This window comes from Ambystoma mexicanum, chromosome 9 (assembly GCF_040938575.1).
Source record: "Ambystoma mexicanum isolate Mex_15411 chromosome 9, UKY_AmexF1_1, whole genome shotgun sequence".
Classification (NCBI taxonomy): Eukaryota; Metazoa; Chordata; class Amphibia; order Caudata; family Ambystomatidae; genus Ambystoma; species Ambystoma mexicanum.
In genome coordinates this window covers 906,058,041-906,084,356 of record NC_090931.1, presented here as the reverse complement: position 1 = coordinate 906,084,356, position 26,316 = coordinate 906,058,041, and the positions used below count along the sequence as shown (strand labels likewise).

Genomic DNA, 26,316 nt, shown 5'->3' with positions numbered 1-26,316 from the left:
CAGCGGGGCAGCGTGACAGCTGTAAAGCCACGCTACTCGCCTGATTCCCATAATTGTCCTCACGTGTGTCCCATGCATGTGAGTAATATTCTCTATTTATCTTGTGCTTGTATTCAATTCAGATTCTATGCAACTTAACTGTGTTATTCTGCAAGGTCGCCTGGCACTGCCGTATGTGCTCGGTAAACTCGCCTTACTACATTAGGCTGAGGTGAGATGAGGGCTACTTCCTGGAATCCCTCGCTTTAAAACATAGTTTGTGCTGATAGCAGAGGTGTAGTTTATGTACACTGTGCGCTGGTGTGCAGAGTGCTTTGGTTGCTTGCCACTGCCTTTTCTTTGCACATGTACTTTATTAGTGAAGATAGACATTACGTCTGCCGTTCGTTTCGCTTTAACAGCGACTTTTACATGCTTCACAATAGTGTTGTTTGAACTGCCTTGCTTTGAAGTGCCTTGCACTGCCTCTTAAGATATTGCTGCTTCTATTAACGAGTTTTATTGTTTTATACTGCCTTGTATTCCTGTTTAAGAAACTGCTGCACTGCGGATTGGGATTTTGCATGTTCACAGCCAAGCACATCTGTGAGTTCATTATTGTGCCTGCTGTTTTATATATAACTGGTGCCATGCGCAGTTACGTTACGTCATTTGCCCTTCCTTTATCATATACTGTTTTAGTACATTAGTAAATTTTAGTACATTAAGGACTATTTCAACAGTGTTAAAGCCTAATGGCTGACCATTTGAAAGAGCTGGAGATGCATAAAAACCTTAAAAATAGACGTATATGCATACCTAAAGTCATCTCACGTTCCAGCATACCAGCTATTAATGGCAATCCCATTACTGCATATTTCCCCAAATGTGTCCATCCTCAAGCACCTGAATGTGCCATCACTGCGAGCAATGTGCTCTTGTTGGCAGAAACTACTGACGATTTGATACTAGAATTATCTAGTGAGTTAGGGTGTGCGAGTTCAAAACTCTTAAATGATGTACCGGGTGGGTCCCTGCCCTCTCAGCCGGAGCGAGCTTCGGGTGAGGGTGTGGAATCCTACTGGAATACCTGTTGTTGCGCTGAAAGTAGCAGATAATAACCAAACGCAGTCTGGTTTGACTGACCTTATTGACAGTGTTAACCATTCGACCCAATTGGCACCTGTTATGTCCGCTTGTTCTCTTCCTTGTGCGTCTCAGAACCCTTGCATGAAACAATTGATTTATCTAACTCTCAGTTAGAGGAAATGGAACTTGAATATTTAGGCCAGGATTTGGATTGTTCGATCGGAGAGCCCATTTCCACCCCCTTATATTTTACTCCCCCGTCAAAGCTAGCTAATCTTACTAACTCGAAGGCTCCATCTCTGGTGCTCTCTGATCCCGCGACTGCTAATAATAAAAATCCTCCTATCCCCAATATTAGTGCTCCTCCCATTTTTATGTTTAAGTCATCCACCAAAACACGCCATCCTCCTCATATGACACCTACACAGGAGGTTACCACTGATCCTGGTACTATGAAAGACGAAGGAGAAAACAATCAGAGCATGACTTCTGATGGTAAATATGAAGCTTTAGAACATTTTCTATCTAACTTACTAGCCAAATTTACCCTACTAAAAACTAAAATTGACATCCAACCCCTAATTCACACCTGCCTAAGAATGAAATGTGGCGATCGGTGCATAGGGAAGACTAACCCTGCCCCGTCCATACCTTTTCCACAGAGCAAATTGACTTCTATAAAGGACATTCGGAATGTCCCTTGAGATAAACCATTCGACCGCAAGCCGCGACTACTGAATCGTGTGCACCATGCATTCATGTATGGTAAGCGACTCGCGCCTAAAAGCAAACGTTACCTATTGCACGACCATCCTCCTCCCAGTAATGTACCTCAGATCACGAAAAGTGTCTCTGTGCACATTGAGCCTAATGTCATCGTATCCAACCCGGATCGCTCGGGAATACCATCTTGCAGTAATACTGAGAGCACTACAGCTGGTGCAAAAACAGTAAAAACAAGAAATACTCAAAGCTCTAAACAAAAAAAAAAACATTGCTCGCAGTCATGCTGAAAATCGACAGATGACTCTTCCTAAAGAATGGATGCTGTGGAAGATAACCTCCCTCATAGCTCTGGTACATCAATTCCAACTAAGACCGATACAATGGCGGCGCTACAACTGACACACGTTCCCGTCGATCAGCCTCAATGCCCGCTTAATAGATCAGCGATACTGAAATTATTCAACGCAATTATACCATTGCGAGTTATAACCTCAAATGACATTCGGTTAGTTGACCAAATTGAGCTCAGCAACCATTATACATCTAATGTATACTTTAAAACCGATGCTACTCTTAATTACATCATGGGTTTTGAAGATCACCTTCTTCAACTTGGGTACATCACCCAAAGAGTAAATATTCCGGTTATAAAAAGGAGCCCTGCAATGCCAGGCACTGTTGTGCCATCATTGACCAAGAAGGCTAACTTGGCAATTGACTCCAAGCAGCGTATCTCACATAAATCTGGGCACTCAGTTACATCATGTCATCATGGAACTGCAGTGTCCAGTAAAACGAAAGTACATAATATCCACTCAAACACTATTGCCAACAATCCACCCAAGGATGTTCCTGAAGGCTATTGGTAATGGTTACCCTTAACCTTGAAAGAACACTTCTCTGGCACACGCCACTGACCTATAAACCTTGAACTTCTTTACTCATGGAACACTTGTGGCCATTCCCACATCTTTGAAGCAGATGGACTTCTGGCCAATATTGATATGTTCTCAATTGTGGCCCTCCAAGAAACCTGGGTTACAGCTGAGTTACAAATTGATGATAGACATACCGTTCATGAAGTTGCCATAAAAGGCCATCTAGGATGTCAGAAGGGTGGCTTATTGATATCTGTACAAGCCCCTTGGTCAATTGTGAAATTGCCACAATCTACACCTAATGTATTATTTTCAAAAATATCCCAGTTTGCGATTAATATAATTATAATAAATGTATACGATCCAAAGATGGCACTTATCCTAGAGAATACGAAGACAGTTAAAATGATATTACAGCTGTATTCACATCGGCTTCCTATTTGGTGATTTCAATGCCAAGATTGGTGAGATGACGCCAATTGAGCTCTTATTCTTATAAGTATGAGGCTATCAAGCCGGTTTTCAACACACAAGGAAACCAATGGCGCAAGACATTACAACCCTATAATCTAGTGCAATTAAATGGCTTATCACTGAGTGACTCTCACACAGCATCTACGAGAATTGAGGGACACTCTGCTGTGACCATCGATTATATCTTTTCTAACCAATTGGGTATGCAATACATCGTAGACATGGGTGTAGTTAGTCGCCATGAGGGCGACCATCTTCCATTATGCCTTCTCATTGATACCATGTATGTCAACAAATCAATACCTGAATATGATCGGAATGGGCAGATAACTCTCAATGATGGATTTAGTCGCGTTCAGAGAAAAAATAACATGGAGGATGCACATAACATGGCCCTGGTACTACTTCCCGATTTTATACGATCTTGTGCACTTGATCCTAATACTGAGGATGTAATGATCTCGAATTTCTCGAAAATCATGGTTGAAATTCAAAGCAAAGCTATTGAACAAAGAAGTTATAAAACCCCTTGCCCTCAAGAATCGGCTATGATAAAATGATCCAAACTGCAAAAAGAAATCTGCGCCACAAAATAAGATCACCTACATAATGTTAGGTTCCCTGAGTCTTCAATCATAGCCCAAATCCGGGCCCTTAAATGCTCCTACAGAAGTTGGCTTAAAACCCACAAAAAAGAACTGGAGTTGCATTTATGGCAGAAAATTGCTAGACTCGCCTTATCGGGCGATGGCAATGGGATATGGAAATTGCTCGCTAAGAATAGAAAACGTGAACTGACCCTAAACTGTATTAATGAAGACACATGGGTAAAGCATATTCAATCAACCCTTGGTCAAACCGAATCTTCACATTCGCTCTTACCAATTCCTGCAGTACCATGGGAATGTAAAGCCTCGGTTTTACATATCATAACTATCATCGATAAACTAAAATCTTCACGTGCCGCTGGTCCTGACGGCATCTGCAATCTTGTAATCAAAAGAGACCCCCCCCCCCATTATGGGGTGCTGCCTTACATTTACTATTTTCACACATTGGTCAACATGGTATACTCCCTCCATCCTGGAAATCCAGTAACATCTTGACAATACACAAGAAAGGGGCTTGGGATGATCCATCTCATTTCCGTATGTTAGCTATGCTCGACTCTACCCCCAAAATCTTCACAAAAGTCCTCTTATCTGAGTTGAACATTTGGATTGCTGCCAATAAGATTCTGCCAGTAAACCAGATTGGCTTTAGAGAGAAGTCAAGCACCTCACATAACCTGCTTATATTGACTTTTGCCATCGAACACTCTTGGCAACGGCGTAATCTGGATGTACATTGTGCATTTATTGATTTTTCCGCCGCCTTCGATACTGTCTGTAGGAATCGGTTGTGGCGGAAATTAGTTGCATGGTGGATTCCCCATGGCTTGCTTCACATTCTGATGAGCTTGCATGCAGACAGTACTGTTCGAGTGCGCCTAAATGCAATGGGCAGACTATCGAAATCTATGCCTACCCACTGAAGAGTCAAACAGGGATGCATGATTGCAGCCATCCTATTTAACTTATATCTAGCTGATATGTCGGCTGTATTTGATATCCATGCTGCTAACCCCGTAAAAATTATAGGAATGTTAGTATAGGCTGGCTTGCATATGCTGACGACCTCATACTTTTAGATTATACTCCAGCAGGGTTACAACTGATGTTGAATGCTCTAGCTACATATTCGGAAGCTAATGGTCTTGAGATTAACATCGCCAAAAGCAAAATTATGGTCCTTACTCAGAAATATCGACCCAAAAGATTCTGATGGACACTATCCACTGAACCGCTTGAGCAAGTATCATCCTACAAATATCTAGGCCTTCTTCTTGATGAGAAATTGAAATGTGATTTGTACTGGGCTGACTTAAAAAGAAAATGTGCGATATCGGTTAATGCTCTAAGTGCATTTACAGGACGTAATAATAGTTACTGTGCATCCGCTGTTTTATCCATTTATAATGCTAAGATTTTGTCAATGCTGTCGTATGCTGTTGCAATTTGGGGCCACAAATACAAGAAACATATGATTGTTTTTGAAGCAAAATTACTAAGGAGGCTATTCCGCCTCCCTTAATCCATCAGAGTGGAGTATCTATATCTTGAATTTAATTTAAAGGGAATAAGGAATGTAAATACAGCCCAATGTGTACTGCTCTATGAACGTCTACTTACAGTACAATCTGACACAATTATTGTCCCCTATGTGAAGGCCTTTTTAGGTCTAGATGACAACCATGGGCGTAATTGTAGGGGGGGGGGACAGGGGTGTTTGCCCCCCCCCCCCCCCAACTTTCATGGCACACCATTTTGTCCCCATTCATTTGGCTGGGGCACCTTTTCTTCGGATGTCATGTCCTCCCCAAAATTTTCAGCAAAGTTACTCCACTGGTGACAACATTTCAATCCGAGCAAAAATGCTCAGTGAATCTCTTACTGGGCTTTTTGGAGACTACTTATGTGTAGTAAATACTACTTCGTGAAACTTCAACCACTTGCTTCTTTTGTTAATGTTTAATTCAACCTGTGAGGTTGTGTCCAAATAATACTCTTCATATATCTTTTTTGGTTGATTATTTTATTTTGAAAATGTTCTCATTATAGCAGAGACCCCAGCCAATGCATTTCGGACATACTGACCCATCCTTAGGGCGGGTTCTAAAATGTATAAACAGACAGTTGGTTATGTTAACCCATAATGCAAATTCTGTAAATATTACACTTTGCTATTACAAACTCATACCTGTATTAGCACTTTGTCTCAAAACACATACTCCTTTTTTATCAGTGGTCGAAGTGAGCGGGAGCGGTGCTCCTCTACTTTTTTTAAATTACGTTTTACACCTCCTATACTTTTATTTTCAAAAGAAACTGTTCCGGAATGGTTTCATTTTAAAATAAAAGTGTAGGAAGAAGTTGAAACTTGCACTTTCAGTGCACTGCACTGAACGTTCCATTAAACAGCAGGTGCAAGTGTTTGGTGGTTTGTATTGTGTGTGGGAGGGGATGTGGTGTTGGGGATTGTGGGGAGTGGGTGCAGGCCAGCAGGGAACATAGTTCCACTTTCGTACACTTCAACCACTGTTTTTTATTTCAAATAGGTGCGTGCGTGGTCAAATCAGAAACATTGGGGCCTTAAAGTGTACTCATAAGAAATGGTTACACGAGGGTAGCAACCCATTCCTATCCGGTAATGTAAAATACTGGTTAAATATCAAATTACGTGAGGTTCATTTTTGCAAAACATTCTTCATGTTGGGAGTATGGCATCCACTAGTGATTTTTGCAATGAAAGAATGGCACGTACATCTCCCCCGAGGAACATCACTGCTTACCCTAGTCCATATGTCTTTCGTACCCATCTTCTAATTAAATTTAATGCAACAGTGGTCCTCTCGTCTAAAGGCAGAACAATCACTCTTAGTATCCACACACATTGTCGCTTATGTGGAAATCTGGTATGTGAAACAGTGTCTCACTTGATTACAGAATGTGAAAGTTTAGACTCATTACGCATGAAGTTTTTCAAAGCATATGATAATGCGACCACTATCACTGAAATACCCTCTTTATGGTTGGTTTTTATTCAGGGAAATGACACAAATCTAATATATTTTATTGTGCGATTCTATATGCACTTAGTTGAAATTTTCAAATATCTTGAATAAGTCTTGTCTCCATCTTGTGGATTTTATGTGAACTATGTCATTTTTTGTATATGAATTGTATGTCATGTGTTATACAAAACCTTGTTGCTATATGTATATCAAATAAAATAAATCAAATCAAGAGAACAGTTTAAAATATTTGTTCGATAATACATAGACAACACAAGGTAAAATCGATGTGCAACAATTCTTAAAATATGATTCTCCTGTACAAATGTGCCCTTATTAATACCCGAGTTGATTCTGTAAATGCAAATCATAGCAACTTAATAGATTGTCATCTAGATGCAATGCTTCCAAAAATGTTACTGTTGCAATTCTAACTGATGCTTGATTAGTGGCAAAAATGTGATGCCAAAGAACAGTTGAGTGCACAATTCTGAAATCGTTAAAAGATCGCTTCAAATAGAGGTTACGTTTTTCATTAAGCATTGTACATTCTGTAGTGAGATGTTGCAATGTTTCTTATTGATTCACAATATTACAGAAACAACATACGTTGTCAAGACTTACTAATAATTCCTCGTCTCGATAATATATCATAAATTGGCCACAAATTAAATGTGAACCTTAAAAATGCATTCCTATATTGAGGTGATGGACATTTCGCTAAGTAACTGCAAAATAAAGTTTCCACAAACTCTTGTTTATCAAACCATTAGTCTTTGTCTTCACACTTCTAATGAGTATTTCAAAATAAGTTCTCTTTGCACATTTCTTCTTAATAAACAACAGTGTTTTTGTCAGGATGGTTTTACCACAGTTCATCAAACACATTCATGGCCTTGCCACTTTCTTTCTACCACAACCTTTCACCATAATGCAGTACTTCAATATCTTCTTCCTGATCCACTAACGTGCCAGGACTACCACTAACAATCCCTTTCCAGGTGTACTCGCCTGCCAGGATAAAAACACCTATCACTACTATAAATACTCTGTGGTGAGGTTTACTTCAAACATTAGAAAAGTCTTGAGATTCACAACTTCTTCCACAAGGATAGATTGATGGTGTTTGTACCACTGATTTGTTTGCCACATGCAATGCAAGTTATGTTCCTCCCACCCCTTGATAGTTTCTACAAGGAGGGCTTCTCTTCTGCCACTTTTGGGTTTCTAATATTACACCAGGTAACTGCTGGTAAGGTCTCTTATTCAGGGTTTTCTCTTTAGGAAAGCAGTCTCCCCTTATTTCTGTAATGACCTTTCTTTGGCTTTAACAATGCTGGTTGTTATCTGGCTTAAATATTGCCTTCTCTTTACTTGGGCAATGATAGTTGCAAACTTCCTCCTCGTCGTGTTTCCTCTCAATATGAGAATTATCCCACAAATACTTTCTTTCATTGGTTCGGCATTCAAAACAAATATAAGCAGCCCGTTGCGACGACTTCTTCGGTCTTCGTGTTCTGAGCTTTTCACCACAGGAGACTGCATTGCTCCTCACATTCCCTGATGCTCGCCAGCCACCAGAGTTAAGTAGGGGATATGGAGAGCGTCTCTCTCTCTCCCATGAGGCAGCCGGTCACAACCACGCTTCCTGATGCGTGTCCTGTGCAGTTCAGGCTACTCACTTCTGTGACTCCCTCGGCACAATAATCCACTGCACTTCTCTGCCCTGGCTACATACACGGCTGCAGATTACTTCTCCTGCTTCTCATCATGGCCTGCACCTGAAGAGACTTCAAACAAATCAAAAGTCTGCTCAGGTGTGAGACATTGGAAACACTAGACTGCATACTGCAGTTCTGTGCCACTGAGCCCCTTTTCCTCATCTCAGTTCAGTACCTACGGCATTATGGGACTTGAAGTCTGTAATGTTCTTATTCCCTTTTTATCAAAGGTTTCAATTCTAACCTCATTCAATTCACTCTGTCCATAGAATGTACTTTTAGGAAAGGGCTTTAGAGTAATTAATGGTTGATTCTTGATTTCATAGCTCAAATAAAAAGGGAATCACATGTATCAGAAAAAAATTGTATTGATGTGCTGATCCTTCTACGTTCTATACCCATGCTATTTACTTCATTGTTCTTTTAGAACGCGTTTAAAACCAGCAAGTGGCTTCCAAGCGCGGGATCGGGATTTGAACCTGTGTTGCACCGCGTTGTCTTGCTTCCAAGACAAGCCTGTTGCCACTGAGCTATCCTTCCTCCCATGCTAACTATAATAGTTTTTACTAATTACACTCTTGGTGCTTTTGGAAAGGGGATTCTTACTTTGACAGCATGCCAGTATTTTGTCATTATGGAAGTCTCCCCCTCCGAAGAAGATTAATACTGCGCCTCCCTAACAGAGTCACGCTATTCCCTTGGTGGCCTTCTCCTCCCAAGTGATCCACCCAGATAATACTGCCCCCCCCCCCCCCCGGGTTAGGATCAGGTAGCGGCTGCCTTCCCCAGGCCACCTGGGAGGAAACTTTAGGCAGGGATTCTGTGAGGACTCTGCAGGATTTATCACAGTACCCTCCACCAGGAAGTAGTGAAGTAGTAAAGGCTGCTAAAGCTGCTATACGTACTTTCATAGGGATATAAACCAACCCAAAGTGCAACAAGTGTAACAGATATATTACAATATCTGTGGGCATGCAGTTAAATGGGTCAATTTGTTTTGCTTGACACCACATTACAAAATGTTTCCACTTGTTGAAGTAGCAGTGTCTTGTGTTGGGTTTTCTATCCTCCCTTAGAATTTCCATACATCTTTCCCAGAGTTTTAAATGGCCAAACTCTGATTTCAGGAGCCAAGCTAACAGAGTCTAGGGACATCGGTGCATTAATTGGCCGCATTGTTGGGTTAGTAGGTTGTGTTTAGTCTGAATCTTGATGGGGGTTGGGTTGCCATTCTCAAGATATTTGGGTACCATCTTTGCTGTGTCCACATTGGAGCTATAAGTATTACAGTGAGTGGTTTGTGTACAGGTTTGTGTACACCTTTGCACAGGAGTGGTATCAGAGGTGGGGGGGTAGAAGCATAAACAAGTGTTCCTGGACAGTTCATTCATAGTACCCCCTCTATGGGTACCTAGATACAAAAGGTGAGGCATTTCGTGTTCTGGCTGTTGCAAAAAGATTCACGGTGGAAAGACCCCTTTACAAAAAAATCTGTTTGAGTGGGTTTCTGTTGATTTCCCACTTGTGATTTTGTTGCAGTACTCAGCTTAGGTTGTCCACTAGACAGTTGTTTTCTCCTGGAACATGGTGTGCTTAGATGGAAATCCCCTTCCTCATGCACCATTTCCACATGCCTTGAGCAAGTAGTAAAAGTACTACTGAGTGTGTCTGTGTTTTGGTGTCGATGCCAAACTCTCAACGCTCCTTTCTTGACTTATGTTGTATTTGTGTCTGTTTTTCAGCCTCTCGATCGCCAGGGGACTTCTCCATAACTCGTTTTTCGATGAGCTGCCAGAGCTGGGGAGCAGCTTCAAGCCCTTTGCTCCTGGCACCTCTTTGTGTGGCTGTTGGGAGCCTGCTCCGACCCCTGCATCTGTAACTGAACGTTTCAGTACTGACTCACCCAGTGACGACTCCAACTGCATGGCATATGTTGGTCAACGTTTCTCCCTGTGTTTTAGGTTTTAATTTCTGGTACGCTCAGCAGCAGTCATTGGCATGGTTGCAGTGATAACAGTTATTACAACATTGTGTATATCCCACCAGACGAATTTTCAATTGTACCATGGACAAAACAAACAGTTTATTTTCCATAAGAGCATAGAGGTTTCGATGCAGAGTTAGTATAGGGAAAGGGGACGGTGTTATGCATCCTCTACTAGTGATAATAGTGTAGAATCATATTTATATATATCTATATTATAGGGTGGTGGTCACCGCACTATAGTCAAGGTGAAATCATTGTACATAGACCTTTCGCAAAGATTCTATTACTAACAACTTTGACTGGCTGGATGGATTTGGATGACATGACTATTTCCCCCAAAAAGGTCTATTGGTGTCCCCACTGCCCACCAAAAACTGGAAATTTGGGGAAGGTGTAATTTCATTGACTGCTCCGGGGTAAATCCGTCCAGTAGCTTTAAAATATTCGACAGAGAACTGCTCCCAAAAACTTTTATACATCTCCCGTGGTGCTTTGCGGCAGAGAGGCTTTTCAGAAAGGAAAGTCTGCCATTTTTTCTTTTGCTCGATACGAGCGATGAACCCAATAACTTAGGAAGTAGTAAACAAAATTGCTCAAAATTATTTGGAAGAGGAAAAATGATGTAATCGCATCAGGCTAGAGGTGAGGAGGGGGAAAGATGACAACATGTGATTTTGGGGTAGTCTGGGGAGCCAATAACAGAAAAATGATTGGCTTATCAGCGAATCTCGTGAGATTCCCACAGCAATAACACAAGACGCGCCCGGAAAAGAAACTGCATCACACGAAAGTGACATGGGGTAATGAGGGAGCTCCAGGGAGCAGGGGTGTGGGGGGGGGGGTTGGCAATTGAGGGGACAGGGCGGGGTGCAAGGAAAGAGGAGGAGGGCACATGATGCGTGCAAGTGAGGAGAGGGAAGAGTTTTTCATTTTCAAGCGTTGTCAGGGAAATCTGACGAGTATCATAACTCTGTTGCAGTTATCGAGGGAATATTGCGAAAATAAAGAGTGGGGGCCATGGTTAGTGAGCCCCAAACATATTGATGCAGCATGTACAGTGGCCATGGCCAAAGGCCAATGGTAGTGGGCCCCAAAGAAACATATTGGTGCAACATGTACCTTGGCTGAAGGCCATGGCCCCCCCAACAAAACTATTGGTGCAACATGTAGAGTGGCCAAGGTCGAAAGTTATGGCTAATGGACCCCAAATAAACTATAGTATAACAAAACCCTTGAAATTCAGTGAAAAAAAACATTGTCTAAGAGAGAGCTCAGGTGATTAGATTTGACGCAACAAAACCCCTGAAATTGAGCACTCACATTTCAAGCAAGTCCATCTTAACTGTGCCCCCCCTCCTGTTGCGCAGTGAATGATCACTCAGTGACATCATTCACAACATCACTGTTGTGATCAATAATTGCATCATGTATGACATTACTGAATATATAAAAGTTTGAATATTTTTGTTGCCCTCTTGATACATATTTACTGGTGGCAGTAATATTGGCTGTTAATTGCTGGTGGGGGCCCGATTTACCTACAGCTCTTGGCTGGAGGTAAATCAGGTAAACCCCACCAGCAAACTTGTAGCTTGCCGGTACGGAAAAGTGGCGGAATACGAAAATACCAGCACTTTTTTTCCAGACCAGCAAACTTGTAATGAGGGCCATAGAGTACATTCTAGCACTGATGCAATATGCCATGCCTTTTATGAAGGTCCAAAAGCACCTGTCAAGCATTGTAAATAATGGTAAGTTAGCTACAGAAGATTGGTCTTGCAAACAACAATCTACAACTTCAGATGCAATACAGTAGGATTTTGCAACCTTTGTATCTCCAGAGGTTTTACATTACAACTTCCACTTGCCCTACCCAGTGCAAAACAAAGCAAAATGCAGGCTTCAAACCCCAGCACTAAAACAATTACAATGTTCTTCCATTCAGTACATTAGTTACTCTAGTTGTGATAACCCTGTCCCCTCGCAACACTAAAGTGTGTTTCAACATAGTTTACCTTCGGACGCCACCAGTCCTAACCTTTACCATTTGACATGGTCAAGGCATAACGTTTGAATTGTATACTGACAATAAGTAGTCCGATATATGAAGATACAATGATTTCAGAAACTGCACATGCATGTTCTATTCTTTGGTGGTCTGGTGCAAAGGCATAATTGGACTACCCAAATATCTTCTTTGCATTGTGGAGTGTTTTTAGAACAGAGTATCTCATCATGGTAAATGCTCATTCATTACAGAGTAACTCTGGTGTGTAAGAATACCACGGTTGTAAATGGACAGTATTTTTAAATGCAAACTCCAATCAAGAATTGCATTTTATTCCACTCTAATATGTACAAACACACTTTTAAAATGTTGCATCTCTCTTACTTGCAAGTGTGAACTGTTGTACCAGTGATATCATTGATGATGCCATGTGTGATGTCATCAGTATGCTTAGGGGCTGTGCCATGGGGGCCTCAGTTAAAGTGGTGTAGCTTCCAAGCCTGAATTTCAAGATTTTGTTGCATTGAAATTAGTCACCCTTAACTTTTCCTTAACTAAAGTTTTTACACTGAACACATATATGTACCCCCCCGCCCGACTGTACGCCTTGACGCTGTAGCAGCCTCCGTCACTCAGCGTTGTCCATGTAAGACTCAGACTCAAAACCTTTGATCTTGCGTTTAAAATGGCATCAGAATGTTTTGTTGGAAAAAAAGGACATTTACGCATGGAGTGTGGGTTCCTGTAGAGTCTCTTGGCCAACATTAGGGAATACTTTGAACTTGACGACAATGGCGAGGTAGGGATATCCAAACTATGGGAGTCTTTGGAAGCCACGATACGAGGAGAGCTTATAAGGATAGGAACCCAAATAAAACGGGACAGACAGAAGGAAGAACCAATCCTTCAGGGAAAAATAGAGGCCCTAGAACCAGGGGGAATGCTGGGTACATATATAACTCCTAAATCTTCTAATAGGCTTAAACTTTACAGATCCCAACTGAAGGCCCTCTTGATGAAAGATACAAAGAAGAAATTATTGTTCTTTGTAAAAAAAAACCTGAGGGTATCCTCACACCTACTCCCCTTGGATCCTCTTCTCATGTGCCCAGGGAAAGGCCATCGCGTTTGGATCCTGATCCTGCGGGTGGAGAAGCGAGGGAGGATCACCTGGGTGGAGGGTCCTTGGGGAGAGGACATCCACAGGCGAGACCTGGTATCCCCCCTTTCCCTTATCAAGACCAGCCTAACCCCCCCTCTGCCTTTATGAGCTATTGTAACACATATTCCCACATTTTCCATCATTTAACACACTATGGTACTGGGACGAAGAAGAGGCTACTAAGAGTGATGAACACTAGTAGGTCATTTCACCACTCTAGTACTGAGATGGGGAAGAAGCTGGTTGAGTACTGTAAAGATCAGGCATGTCCCTTTAACTATGGTCAGGCAAATGAACTAAATGACCAACACCTGTGGTCACCTAGTAAGCCCAACAGATATAAAAATGGGGGCTTTTCAAAAGAGAGGAGGTCGCACAGCAGGCTGGAGCATGTAGCCAGCTATTGCTGTAGGCTGGCGAACTGGAATTACAGGAGCAGGAGACATGAGTGCAGGAAGCCATGTCAGCCAAGGACTAGAGACGCCAAGGCTGAGGCACAAACAGCAGCTGTGGTGCGCAAAAGCACTCTGGTCACCGCAGACCAGACGGAGAGCGAGCAGCACTCTCCCCAACCTACACGAGAGAGGAGCGGAGGCCGTGGAAGCAGAAAAGGCAAATCGCAGAAAGGAACAAATCCGACGGAGATGCTGCCTGAAGCCTGTCATTGCAGATGGGAAACACTTGTACCGGGGCACTCGGAAAAACAGCAAAAACCCTTTCTTGAATGCTGAACATTGTGCAAACCGTCATAAGTACTTTTGAATACTGAAGCAAGTGTTTATAATCTGGAAATGAAGTAAATATAGTTGCAAGGGTTAAACAGATAAGTTTTTGAATACCGAACAAACACATTATTGAATACTGTACTGAATTAAAGCAACATGAAAGTATGATTGAACAAACATTTCTGAATGCGGCACAGAGACAAAGTCAATAATGAGAATGCTTTGAATGAACAAAAACAACGTGGTACAGATGACCAATAACACAGAACAAGTTGATTGAAATGCAAGTGTTGGCAAAGCAAGTAATATCCCAAGAAGGGTGTAAGAAGAGAAACAAGTATTGACACAAGCCAAGCGGTCAAGGAACTCTAGGTTGAATGGAAACCGTTACTGGCAAGGGCCAGAGAAGTATCAACAGCATAACCAAGTGAATGGTGACTAAGATAACCACGATAACGTGATGGAAGATGATAATTCTGATGCAAGAAGTACATTTCACTTTCCAGGGAAAGCAGTGGACAATTGTTGCAGAAGCAGATGAAAAGGGGTATCGGTTGCGTGACCTGTGATGGGTGGACCGCATGGTCTGACAACAACGCCTAGACCGCATGGTAGCAATATTAGAGAACAGCCAGGAGCATGCGCTCCCCTGACTCCGCCCACCGGCACCACTGCTCAGTCTCCTTTGACGTGTCGACATTATGATTGCCTAATGAAATTGGGAGGTTACCGGGGAGGAGGTTGCACTAGGAGTACGTTAGTCACTACAATGAGTTACATAACTACTCCAACGTTCCGTCCCCTTTCCTCCATAACAATTGAATGATTGGGAGCAGAGTTGCCCCTCAAAGAAAACAAGTTCTTCAAAACTGCCTGGCCAAATGCTGAGTCCGACCCAGTTCTGACATCCAAGCAGTAGTATTTGCAAAAGGCTAATGGGGAAGCCCAAGTATCCCCCTTGCCGATTGTTTGCCATGGGACATGTCTTTGGAAAGCCACAGACGTGGACTTGGCTCTGATGGAATGGGCGTGCATGTGTGCTGGCTTAGCCCTGTGCTGCATCCTTGATGGCCATCACCATCCACCTTGCTATGGAAGACTTGGAGGCTTGAAAGCCCGGTTTTGATCCGCCAAAAGTGATGAACAAGGCATCTGACCTACGAAAGCTCTTTGTCCTGTTAAGATAAAATCTTAGAGCACGCCTGACATCCAGACAGTGCAATACCTTCTGAGCCTCATCCTTTGGATCTGCAAAGAATGTTGGGAGAACAACCTCCTTGCAAAGGTGAAAGGAGGAAACAACCTTAGGGAAAAAGACAGATTACTTCCTAAGCACCACCTTGTCACAGTGAAATTTGGTATAGGGCTCTGAAGCCACCAGGGCCTGAGTTTCGCTGACCCAGCGTGCTGGTGTAAGGCCAACCAGTAGGGCAGTCTTAATAGTAACTATCCTGATGTCTGCGGATGCCATCGGTTCTAAGGGTTTGGGTACCTGGGCGCCCAGCAGACCGGATGTGGACGTTTGACAGGAGGATATAATCTGGTTAGACCTGCCAAGTGCCTTTTAACCACCGGATTGGAGGAGAAGATGTCATCTGCAGAGTTCTTGTAGGCCCCAATGGGCGCCAGATACGTACGGCAGGTGTCTACCTGCACACCTGAGTGAGGCAGATTTGCAGAAAGGACAACACATCATCCAGTGAGCATGTCAGTCGATCAATCTTGTTTGTCTTGGACCAGTGACATAACCTTGTCAACTTGCACCAGTATGGACTCCTGGTGGAGTCGCTTCTTGCCCCTTGAATGATAGCCAGGTTGTCCTGTGACAAGTGTAGATGCTTCAGGGTGACCTGTTCAGGAACCAAGCGGCCAGAGCTAACTTCTGCAGAGCAGGATGAACCACTGTGCCCCCCTGCTGGGAGACTAAGTGGGCTGGACCCAGCAGGAGGTGTACCAGAGGCTGGTTCAACAGTCGCAGGAGCTCGGAGAACCAAGGTCTTGCCAGCCACCATGGCCCTATAAAGATGAGTCGAAGGTTCCGTGACTCCCTGACCTTGCAGATGACCCTGTGAATCAGCAGAAGGGGGGGGGGGGGTGGGAAGGGGAAGTGTATGCATTCATGTCGTACCACAGAATCTGCAACGATTCCACCAGAGATGCCCTGCCTTGCCCCAGTCAGGAAGCAAACTGGTGGCATCTCCTGCTGCTCATGGTGGTGAATAGTTCTACCTGAGGGTGGCCCCACCTGTCGAAGATCCCCCTCAGGACCGTTTCGTTCAACTGCCACTCGTAGATGTCGATCCCCAGTCTCCTAGCCTGTCCGCCTCCAAGTTGGATTCCCCCGGAAGGTGGACTGCTGATAAGTAAATGTTGTTCGCCAGTGTCCACTCCCAAATGTCGATGGACAGCCTGCAGAGCAGAGGGGACCTGGTACCTCCCTGCTTGTTGATGTAATACATGCAAGTGGAGCTGTCTGGATGCAGACCGACTTGCTGTTGACAATGGGGAGCAACGCTTTGAAAGCCAGCCAGATGGCCGTTATCTTGAGACAGTTCATGTGTTCTAGCTGTTCCTGCCGTGACCATACTCAATGGACACTGTGGTTTGCCCAGCATAGCCCCCAATACCTGAAGGGACGAGTCTGTTGTAATGGTGATCTTCGGAAAAGGCTGCCTGAACGGCCTGCCCGCTAACAGGTTGGTCTCTGCACTCCAGCAGACCAGGTCCGGGTGGAGATGCTGTAGTGTGCGGACTAGAGCTGCGTGGGAGCCTGTCTCCCGATTCCAAGAGGTTGAGAAATGCAGCTGCTCCTCATTTTGAGTCTTGTGTGTGGCACAGCCAGGCGACAAGCCGCCATTATTTCACGCCGAACTGGTGCTGGTACCACCATGCTGAAGCCACTGGTCTGCTGAGAAAATGCCCGATTGCCATGATCTTGTCTGCCGAGGGGAAGATCCTCTCCGCACTAGTATCCCAAATCAGCCCCAGGAATTTTAAGGACTGAGTGGGGAGTAACTGCGACTTCTTGAGGTTGATAGAGAACCCCAGATCATATAGCATGTGCATAAGTGCTGAAGCTGTGTGATGTACTGCCTCGGGTGACTCCACTCGGGTAAGCCAGTCGTTGAGGTATGGACACACGAGGTGGACCACCGCCCAGAGCAGGGATGCTACCGAGTTCACTAACCTTGTAAAGACCCTTGGGCCGAATTGAGGCCAAAAGGTAGGACCTTGTATTGAAAGTGAAAGCCCATGATCCTGAACCTTAGGAAGGAACGATGGGGCTCCCAAATCAGGACATGCAGGTAAGCATCCTTTAGATCCACGGAGCACATCCAGTCTCCCCCCACACAGTGTCTCCGCAAGGAGTGCTGGAGTAACCATCTTGAACTTTTGAAGGGGTAGGGAAAGATTCAAAGTAGAAAGGCGTAGAACAACTCTCAGGCCAGCATGGTTCATTTTCTGTATGGTGCATATCCGGGAATAGAAGCCCATGCCTCGCTGTGAAGCTGGACCCTCCTCCATCATCTATTGTTGTTATATAATATCTCACTATACTATTTAGCGCATTTACCAGTATTGCTTATCCGCTTGTACTGTATCCTCTTGTGCAGCCAACTGCTACCTATTATGCTCTGCCACCATTTAGCCTTTGCCTGCCCCACTTAGAAAATCGAATTTAGGCATTGTATTTTGTTGAACTGCTACCTATTATGCCCTGCCACCATTTAGCCCCCGCCTGCCCCACTTAGAAAATCGAATTTAGGCATTGTATTTTGGTGAACTGCCACCTATTATGCCCTGCCTCTGAACTACCTAGCACTAGTCGCACAATCCCCCTGTCATTTCTGTCACATACCAGCAGCACACACCAGCTGCACACACACAGCCACTCTCCATGATCATGATGCCCAAGAATGCACCTCACAATCATAGCATAGTTTCACTCTCCCGCACTCTGCCTGCCACACTCCGCTCAGCCAGCCCAACAGCCATCCTTATAGCCCTCACTATAATGGCCTCTATGCCTCCCCACATATTCCCAGCACACCTCACCCAGGCCCGGCGCTAAATTCACATGCCACAGTACTAGACTACATCATCACAGAGTCTCGGCCACCTAGCCTAGCCACCAGACTCCGCAATCTCAGAAATCTATCACTTCCTAGGTATTTACTCTGCTCACCCACACCCATCATAACTAGAAACACCAGATTAGGCACCCGCACTGCACCACTACCCCATGCTAAGATGGGCATAGGCACTGCCCCTCGCCCCCCACCACCCCAACATGCCTCTACACTACTTCACATTAAACTCCTCACTACCCCACACCACAACAAGCACACTTCACCCCATACTAGTACAAACAAAATCAAAGGCACACAACACCCACCTCTTAAATGTGCACTACTGAACGTACGCTCCCTACCTGCACATGCCCTCGAGATAAATGATCTACTATCCACACTTAATCTGGACTTACTTTGCATCACCGAATCCTGCCTCAATGATGCCTCCTGCCCAGCCATCGCACTAGCCCTACCCACAGGCTACACCATCCTTAGGCAAGATAGATGTGATAAGATTGGAGGGGGAGTCGCCCTTATCCACAAAGACTCACTATCCATCAGATTAGCAGACCATAATACATGGGGCGGTAATGCTGGTAATGCTGATATCCTATCAGCCAAGTTTACGCTCTCCCCCAATAATCTAATCAACATCCACATCCTATACAGACCTCCCAGACTCCCAGCTGACTTCCAAGAGCACCTCTCCCATCGACTCAGCAACAACATTAAAAAGTCCTCCAAACTCTTAATAGGAGACTTAAATTTAGGATACAATGATCCTAAGGATCAGCCGCAACCCTAGCTATAGAACTCGCAGACTTCGGTTTCTCCCAAAGAGTCCTCACCCCTACTCACTCCAAAGGCCGCACCCTTGACTGGGTCATGGATCACAACTGTGCATCCAACATTACCTCAAACACCGCCCTTCATTGGACGGACCACACATGCATCAAATTCCTCATCCCAACCAACCCTAAACCTAAGACTCTCACCCACGCACCACCTGCCACAATAAGAAGTTCTAAAAAACTCAACGCAGACAACTTGCGTCCCCCCCCTTAAAAGCCCCTGCCTAGCACCACCTTTCTCTCAGGACCCAAATATACTATCAGCTATCTTCAATGATACTCTCACCAATGCCATAAACTCTATAGCCCCACTTGAAAGCAAGAAGGAAAAAAAATCATTTCATTGTAACTCTTGGTTCTCGGAAGAACTCCAAACCCTCCGAGCTCAAAAGCGCCAGTCGCTTAAAAACTGGGAAATGGATCTGAGTTATCTAAATAAGAGCCTCTTCAAACAAATAGCCCTCCAATATAAAAAAGCCATTTTAGCAGCAAAATCCAACTCCTTCAATGATAGGATCTCAAAGGCCAACTCCCAAGCTAAAGAACTATTCGCAATCTTTAATGAATTAGTCACTCCTCCGGCTACCGCTGACGAGATAACTAAAGACAAAGCCTGGTGGGCCAGCATTCAGTCCGCCATGCTCAACAAAATAAAACTCCTCCAGAACAAAATCCAAAACCACTGCAAAGCCCTCCCAAACCAAAAAACCAACCGCCCTACACAAGACCAGTGTAGTAATCTCAATCACGCTCAATTCTCCTTCAGAAACGTCACTGAACCTGAGGTCCTTAATCTCATCAAAAACCTCAAACCATCCCTCTGCAAAGCAGACGTTTGCCCTCCCAAAATCATCAAGGAATGCGCCAATGACCTAGCACCCCTGATTACTGCCTTCATTAACGCATCTTTCCAAACAGGAACTGTCCCAAACAATCTCAAGGAAGCCTGGGTGTGGCCACTTCTAAAAAAGGCCACACTTGACCCAGCGCAAAAATCCCGTTCCTCCTAAAAATCCTGGACAAAGCAGCTCACATCCAGATCCAATCATACATAGAAGCTAACTCCATACTAGGCAAAAGACAATCTGGCTTCCGTGTCGGGCATGGAACAGAATCCGCCTTATTAGACCTAAAAAAATCAAATCTCACAGATCATGGACAAAGGCAAACCTGCCTTACTCCTCCTCCTCGATCTATCAGCTGCTTTTGACCTGGTAGATCACCAAACACCCACCACCCACCTCACCCACCCATGCAGCCCATCTCTCTAATCAAGCAGCATCCTGGATCACTTCCTTCCTTGAAGGAAGAGCCATGGAGGTCTACTCCGACACAGCTAACACAGATCCTACAACTATAAACTGCGGTCTCCCCCAAGGATCTTGTACAGCCCGCCCCCACCCTCTATAACCTCTTCACAAAACCCCTCTTCGACCTACTTCACTCCATGGGTGTTGTATATACAAACTATGCAGACGACACTCAAGTACTTTTACCCCTATCTGGACTCGTCCACCAAGACGCCACGGCCCTTCACATTTATGCCACTATCCAAGCTTGGATGGCAATCAATGGCCTCTGTCTTAACGGGGAGAAGACTGAAATTCTCATCCTGGGCCAGACAAACACATTATCGAAACCAAGCCCCCAATACAACAACTTCAACATAGACAACTCAACCATCTCCGTATCATCCTCTGTCAAGACTCTAGGTGTTCACATTGATGCAAATCTATCGATTAACAAACAAGTCAGCGCCATAGCCTCTGCATCAGCGTTCAGCACCAAACTCATCAATGCCATTAAACCCTACTTATCCACCCCCAACCGCTTGGCCATAGCTAGAGCAACTATAGGAGCCAAACTCGATTACTGCAACGCCCTTCTAGCTGGCACCTCCGCCAAAAACATTCACAGACTGCAAACCACACAGAACAATGCCCTCAGAGCCGCCAAGAGCATCCCTAGAAGAGACCATATATCCCACGCCAGACGTGAAGCACGGTGGCTACAGGTCAAAGACCGTATTACTCTGAAAATCCTCACCATCACTCACAGGTGCATCAACAAAACCGCTCCAGCATACCTATCTGAAGCAATGTCAAGGACCACATCCACTCGCCCCACCAGAGCTCAGTACAGCAACCAGCTACATATACCACGCATAAAGAGAGCCACAGCGGGAGGTCTAAGCTTCTCCTATATTGCACTGAAACTCTGGAACTCACTCCCTGCCACCCTTAGAGCTGAAACTTCCATCTCTGTCTTCCGCAACAACCTCAAGGCCACTCTCCTTAACTAGCAAGTGGAGGACTGCCTCCTCCACTTCTGCCATGTATATTGTAATATAACACAAATGTAATAACTATATTGTAACCTGTATATATACTGCTAATTACTATGTAACTATATTGCAACCTGTACATATATTGCTAATGACCATGTAACTAAGTAACTAAGCTTTGTACTGTAACAAGTGCCACAATGTCCTCGGGCTGTTGTGCGCTATATAAATACGAATAAAACAAAACAAAACATGCTCTGAAACACTTGTGTACGAGCGCAATACAAATAAAATATATCATATCACTGCCTAACTCGCAATGAGCAAGCAGATTTCTGCCAGAAGAGTTGCCGTCCCAATTGGTGGGAGTGGAGGGGAGGAAAGAGAAAATTGAGGTACCGGCAGATGGAAGCCCATGGAAACTACAGAGGATCCATGGGTCCAGAAACCTTGCCCGCCAGGAATAGATGTGAAGGGCAAGCCTGCCCCCCACCTGAGAATTGAGGATCTGGATGGCACTGTCACAGTTTTTTACCCTCCGAGGCTGATGCCTGGTAGGGGGACTGGAAAAAACATGTGAGAAGATTTGTGCTGCTTGCGCCTGTGCTGGCTAGGAGACGCGTCAGGCTGTCTAGCATGTCGCTTCTGAAAGCCCCTGAAGCCACCGAAGGTACGACCTCTGTCAGTGCGTTGGTAACTTTGGCTATAGGCCTTGGGTGCAGAATTTGGCAAGATTAACAAGGACTTTGTTTGCGAGCCGTGGTCAAGGGAAACAAGTGCCCCCCCCCCCCCCCCCCGAAATGGCAGGTCGAGAATGCGCTCCTGCACATCAGGGTTAAACTTGGTAGCCTTAATCCAAGCTGTCCTCATATTGGTGGCGACACAGATAGCTCTGGCCAACGTGTCAATGTGTGCCACTGTGGACTCCATGATATCATGGGCCACTATTTTCACCTGTGCCAACCCTGCCCTGAATCGTGCCTGACTAAGTGCAGGGAGCTCGAGGAGGAATCTCCCGCCAAAGTTTTTGGTTCACTGCTGCCAACATAGCATCCGCGTTGGTCTGGCACAGGTGGAGCGTGGCATTACAGTATATCTTTTTGCCATGGACTCCACAGCTTTTCCTCTTTCGCTAGGAGGGCTGACGTGGGGGGAAATGAAGAAGCCTGCGGCTTAGAGTAAATGGAGGCCGCAGCTATAACTGAGGAATGAGGTTGTTGGAGGTTCACTGATAGTACGAGTGAGACCCCTTCCGCCTGCCTATACTTATTCGTAGGCTTCGGGGAATGCGGCTTTACCCAACCCTTCTTGGCCAAGGATTCTACATCCTTTTGTAAACGGATGCCAGTTCCTCCTCCTCCTCCGGAGTGGTGTGCTGACTGACAGTGTCGTGTACTGCACCAGGGGCAGAGCCACCATGACTGGTGTGAGCACGGGAACCAGGGCCTGAACTGGGACCAAGGTCTGGACCACGGTAGGTGCTTGGGGTGGTACCGGAGAGTGCATATCCTTGATGAAACCCCCCCCCCCCCCCCCCCCGAGGATGGAGCCATCTGAGGCAGTTTCATGAGAGTAAGGAACTTTTCAAAGAACCTATCCATGCATGCTGGTGAAGGGCTTGGTTGCGTAGGCACTGGGCCATGTGGCTGCTGTGCTCTTGCCGGTCCTTGTCACACAAAGCTGGGGTCTGTGTACCGCCCCTGTGCCAATGTGCCTGGGCATGACATGGACCAGGAAACTGGCATTGTCCAATCCCATCTCGCTGTGCGTTCCCATGCTTGCTCTCTCAATTGAGGAGGCTCTGGTTGCACCACCATCTTGTCTGGCCTGGTGGCCATCTTGTCATGCCCCACACCATGTGCCTGCTACGTGGTGCCTGATGACCTTCCCTGCACCTCAAGTAGAGACCCGTGAGGCGGAGTGCCCTCGGCCATTACACCGGTAGTGCTACTGCTGCGCCCCCTTGTGAGCAAGCCCAGTGAATCCCAGTATTAGAGCCTTGCGGCCCCTCAGCGGTAAGACCGGGAGTATCCTGGAACCCTCAGAGCCTTGGCCCCCTTGCTGGTCTTAGGACCTGGAAGGCCCCTCCCGCTTGGATGCTTCCCAGAGAAGGAGTTGCCTTTGCAGGGTGCAGAGGACAACAGGGCACCTACCTTGGTCTTACTCCTCACGTATGTCTAAATGTCTTCTGGTGGAGATCTTTCTAACAGCTCCCTCCACCTGGCTAAACGATTCTTCAGTGAGCGCGTGGTCAATGTGTCGCATGCAGAATAGCCGTCCCAGCCGTGGTCAGGGCCAAGGCACCGGAGGCAGAGTGCGTGGGGATCCGACATGGGGAAGGAATCCTTGCAGGCTGGACACCTGCTGAAACCCACCGTCTACTTGCGCCGGTGAGGTTCGTGGCAACAGAGGACAGAGTATTATCTGTGATAATCACTATGAGAAAGAAAATATCCTGGGGAAGAGCGCATGGAATTACAAGGCCAGAGGCCTAACCGAGGAGCGCTGGTAAAAGCGGTCTGTTCCTGGAGGACTGGGGAGTGGCACCAGTGGGCGGAGTCAGGGGAGGGCATGCTCCCAGGGCCACACGTATCTATATTTAAAGGGGAAGACAATTTGTTCTGGTGAAAAAGGTACAGTTTGTGTCCCTAGCGAGGGACGCCCATACAGTATGGCGTTAAGGGGACGGGACGTAGGAGTATGTATTGTTACATACAGGCCCCATAGTTGACAAGAGTATTTCATGCAGTCCTCGAAAGTGGAAGGCTACCGGACTCAATGTTGGGGGCTAGAATTGTGGTAAATCCTGTGCTTCCTATAGACCCATCTGCCTTCTAAACGCAGATGTGAAAATCTTAGCGAAGATATTGGGGAAAAGACTGGAGGGGGTCCTTCATTCATCAATTAATACATGGTGACCAAGTGAGTTTTATCAAAGGTAGGCAAGGCTCGAATAACATTAAAAAAAACTATTGATTGTGTGCACCATGCACATGAGGATGGCCTAGATGCATGCCTGATATCATTAGACTCAGAAAAGACTTTTGATAGGGAAGAGTGGCAATACATGTGCAGGATCTTGGAGAAAGTAGGTCTAGGACAAAATGTTTGTAAATGGGTGGCAGCCCTATATAGCTCTCCCACAGCAAGGGTTCAGGCGAGGGAAGCTGACCGACCCCTTTCAATTGTCTAGAGGTACGAGGCAGGGATGCTCTATAGCACCATTGTTACATGCTTTAACAACAGAACACTTGGTGATAGCCATCAGGGGAAACCCAGTAATTAAAGGTATACAGTGTGAGAAGATGGACTTCAAATTATGTTTTTTTTTATTTGTATTTGGTTTACACATAATAAACCTTTACAAAAAGAATTACAATTAAAAAAACAAATAGAATTCATGAATGATAAAAATACAGATAAAACATATTTCACAATCATTGTTTACAACGTTTTAGCATTAAAACATAAGAAGAAAACAGAAGATTCAACAATCCCAAACAGAAACACTTCATCATGGATGTACATTTTGATACAATCGAGTCCCACAGGCCTCCTAACATGAGGTTTCAACAATTATCGAATTATTGCCTTTTTGCCCAACAAGTTCACCACATAGCCTGCCCATGATCTTTGGCTAGATTAATTACAGGGTTCTAATAACGCACATAATTCAGATAGAAATTTAACTACGGCCAATTTTAATGCAATCAGTTTCCCATGTAGCATATTCCACCATAGATCCTCTGTGTCCACCCTGGAAGGATCATGGACAAATCTGCCAAAAACTGCTAAACATTGAGGTATAAGTAGAGCACATTCCAACAATAGAAGTTTTAATGATTCAGTAGATTTGGTACAATGGCAAAAACATGGAATTTTTAGTGTCGCTCCTTAGCGAATTTCAAGAATTTCGCCCGTAAGTAGAGCATTAAAGCGAAATCTCAAATATGAGACCCTTCTAACTGGGTCTGGAAATTTATTGAGATATGACTCGGAGTTCCCATTTTCTTTCCATCATGAACAAGGTGACAAAATATCCTAGACTCCCTAACAATCTCCATTGATCTCATCCAATCCATACAGTGGAGACGGGACTTCACCCTCTCCGGATTAGATGTAAGAGTTTCTTGTGTTAGGCCAATAGTGTCAAGAGATTTCATACAGTCGATCTGCAAAGTCAATAGCCATCTAGATACGGTGGCGCCCTTTCTTAGTCTATTTCCCAAGAGGGCATAGAAAGAGTGTTCTCGTGTCATTAGGGGGTTTCGATAGAGAGCCTGTCTTCTCCAACATACTCTGCACTCCAGAGATAAGAGACCCAGCTCGAAACGTATGGCACCCATAGGAACAACCTTCAGGAGATAGTAAATGATTTTGTGCCATATTTTCGATTCCAACTTGTTAACCAGTCGTTGTGTAGCGAAGGGAAGAATTTCAAAACCATAAGTAAGTTTCGGAACAACTTTGGAGTTGTAGAACCCAATTAGTGGAATAATCGAATATTTACAGTATTTGACACCTTCTGCATTTGAGAAATCAATTTATCTGCTCTATACAAATAGAAATTCCAATACATATAAATTGTAGATCTACTAAAGAGTGGGAAGCCCAAATAGCATAGAGATCTTACTTTGGTTAAAAGACAAGCATTTATATTCCATTTAAAGGATGATACTTTTTTCCTATTTGTTAGGCAAATTACCACCGATTTCTTTTCGTTAATAACGAGACCATTTGCACCGA

At 44.8% G+C, this 26,316-nt stretch overlaps 1 protein-coding gene across 1 annotated transcript in view; it reads right to left on the bottom strand.

Annotated features, from left to right (window-relative positions):
• The window catches only part of MCM3AP (minichromosome maintenance complex component 3 associated protein), a 1,669,219-nt gene that overhangs the window by 913,592 nt on the left and 729,311 nt on the right, over positions 1-26,316 (bottom strand). The gene's annotated exons all lie outside the window — the stretch shown is intronic.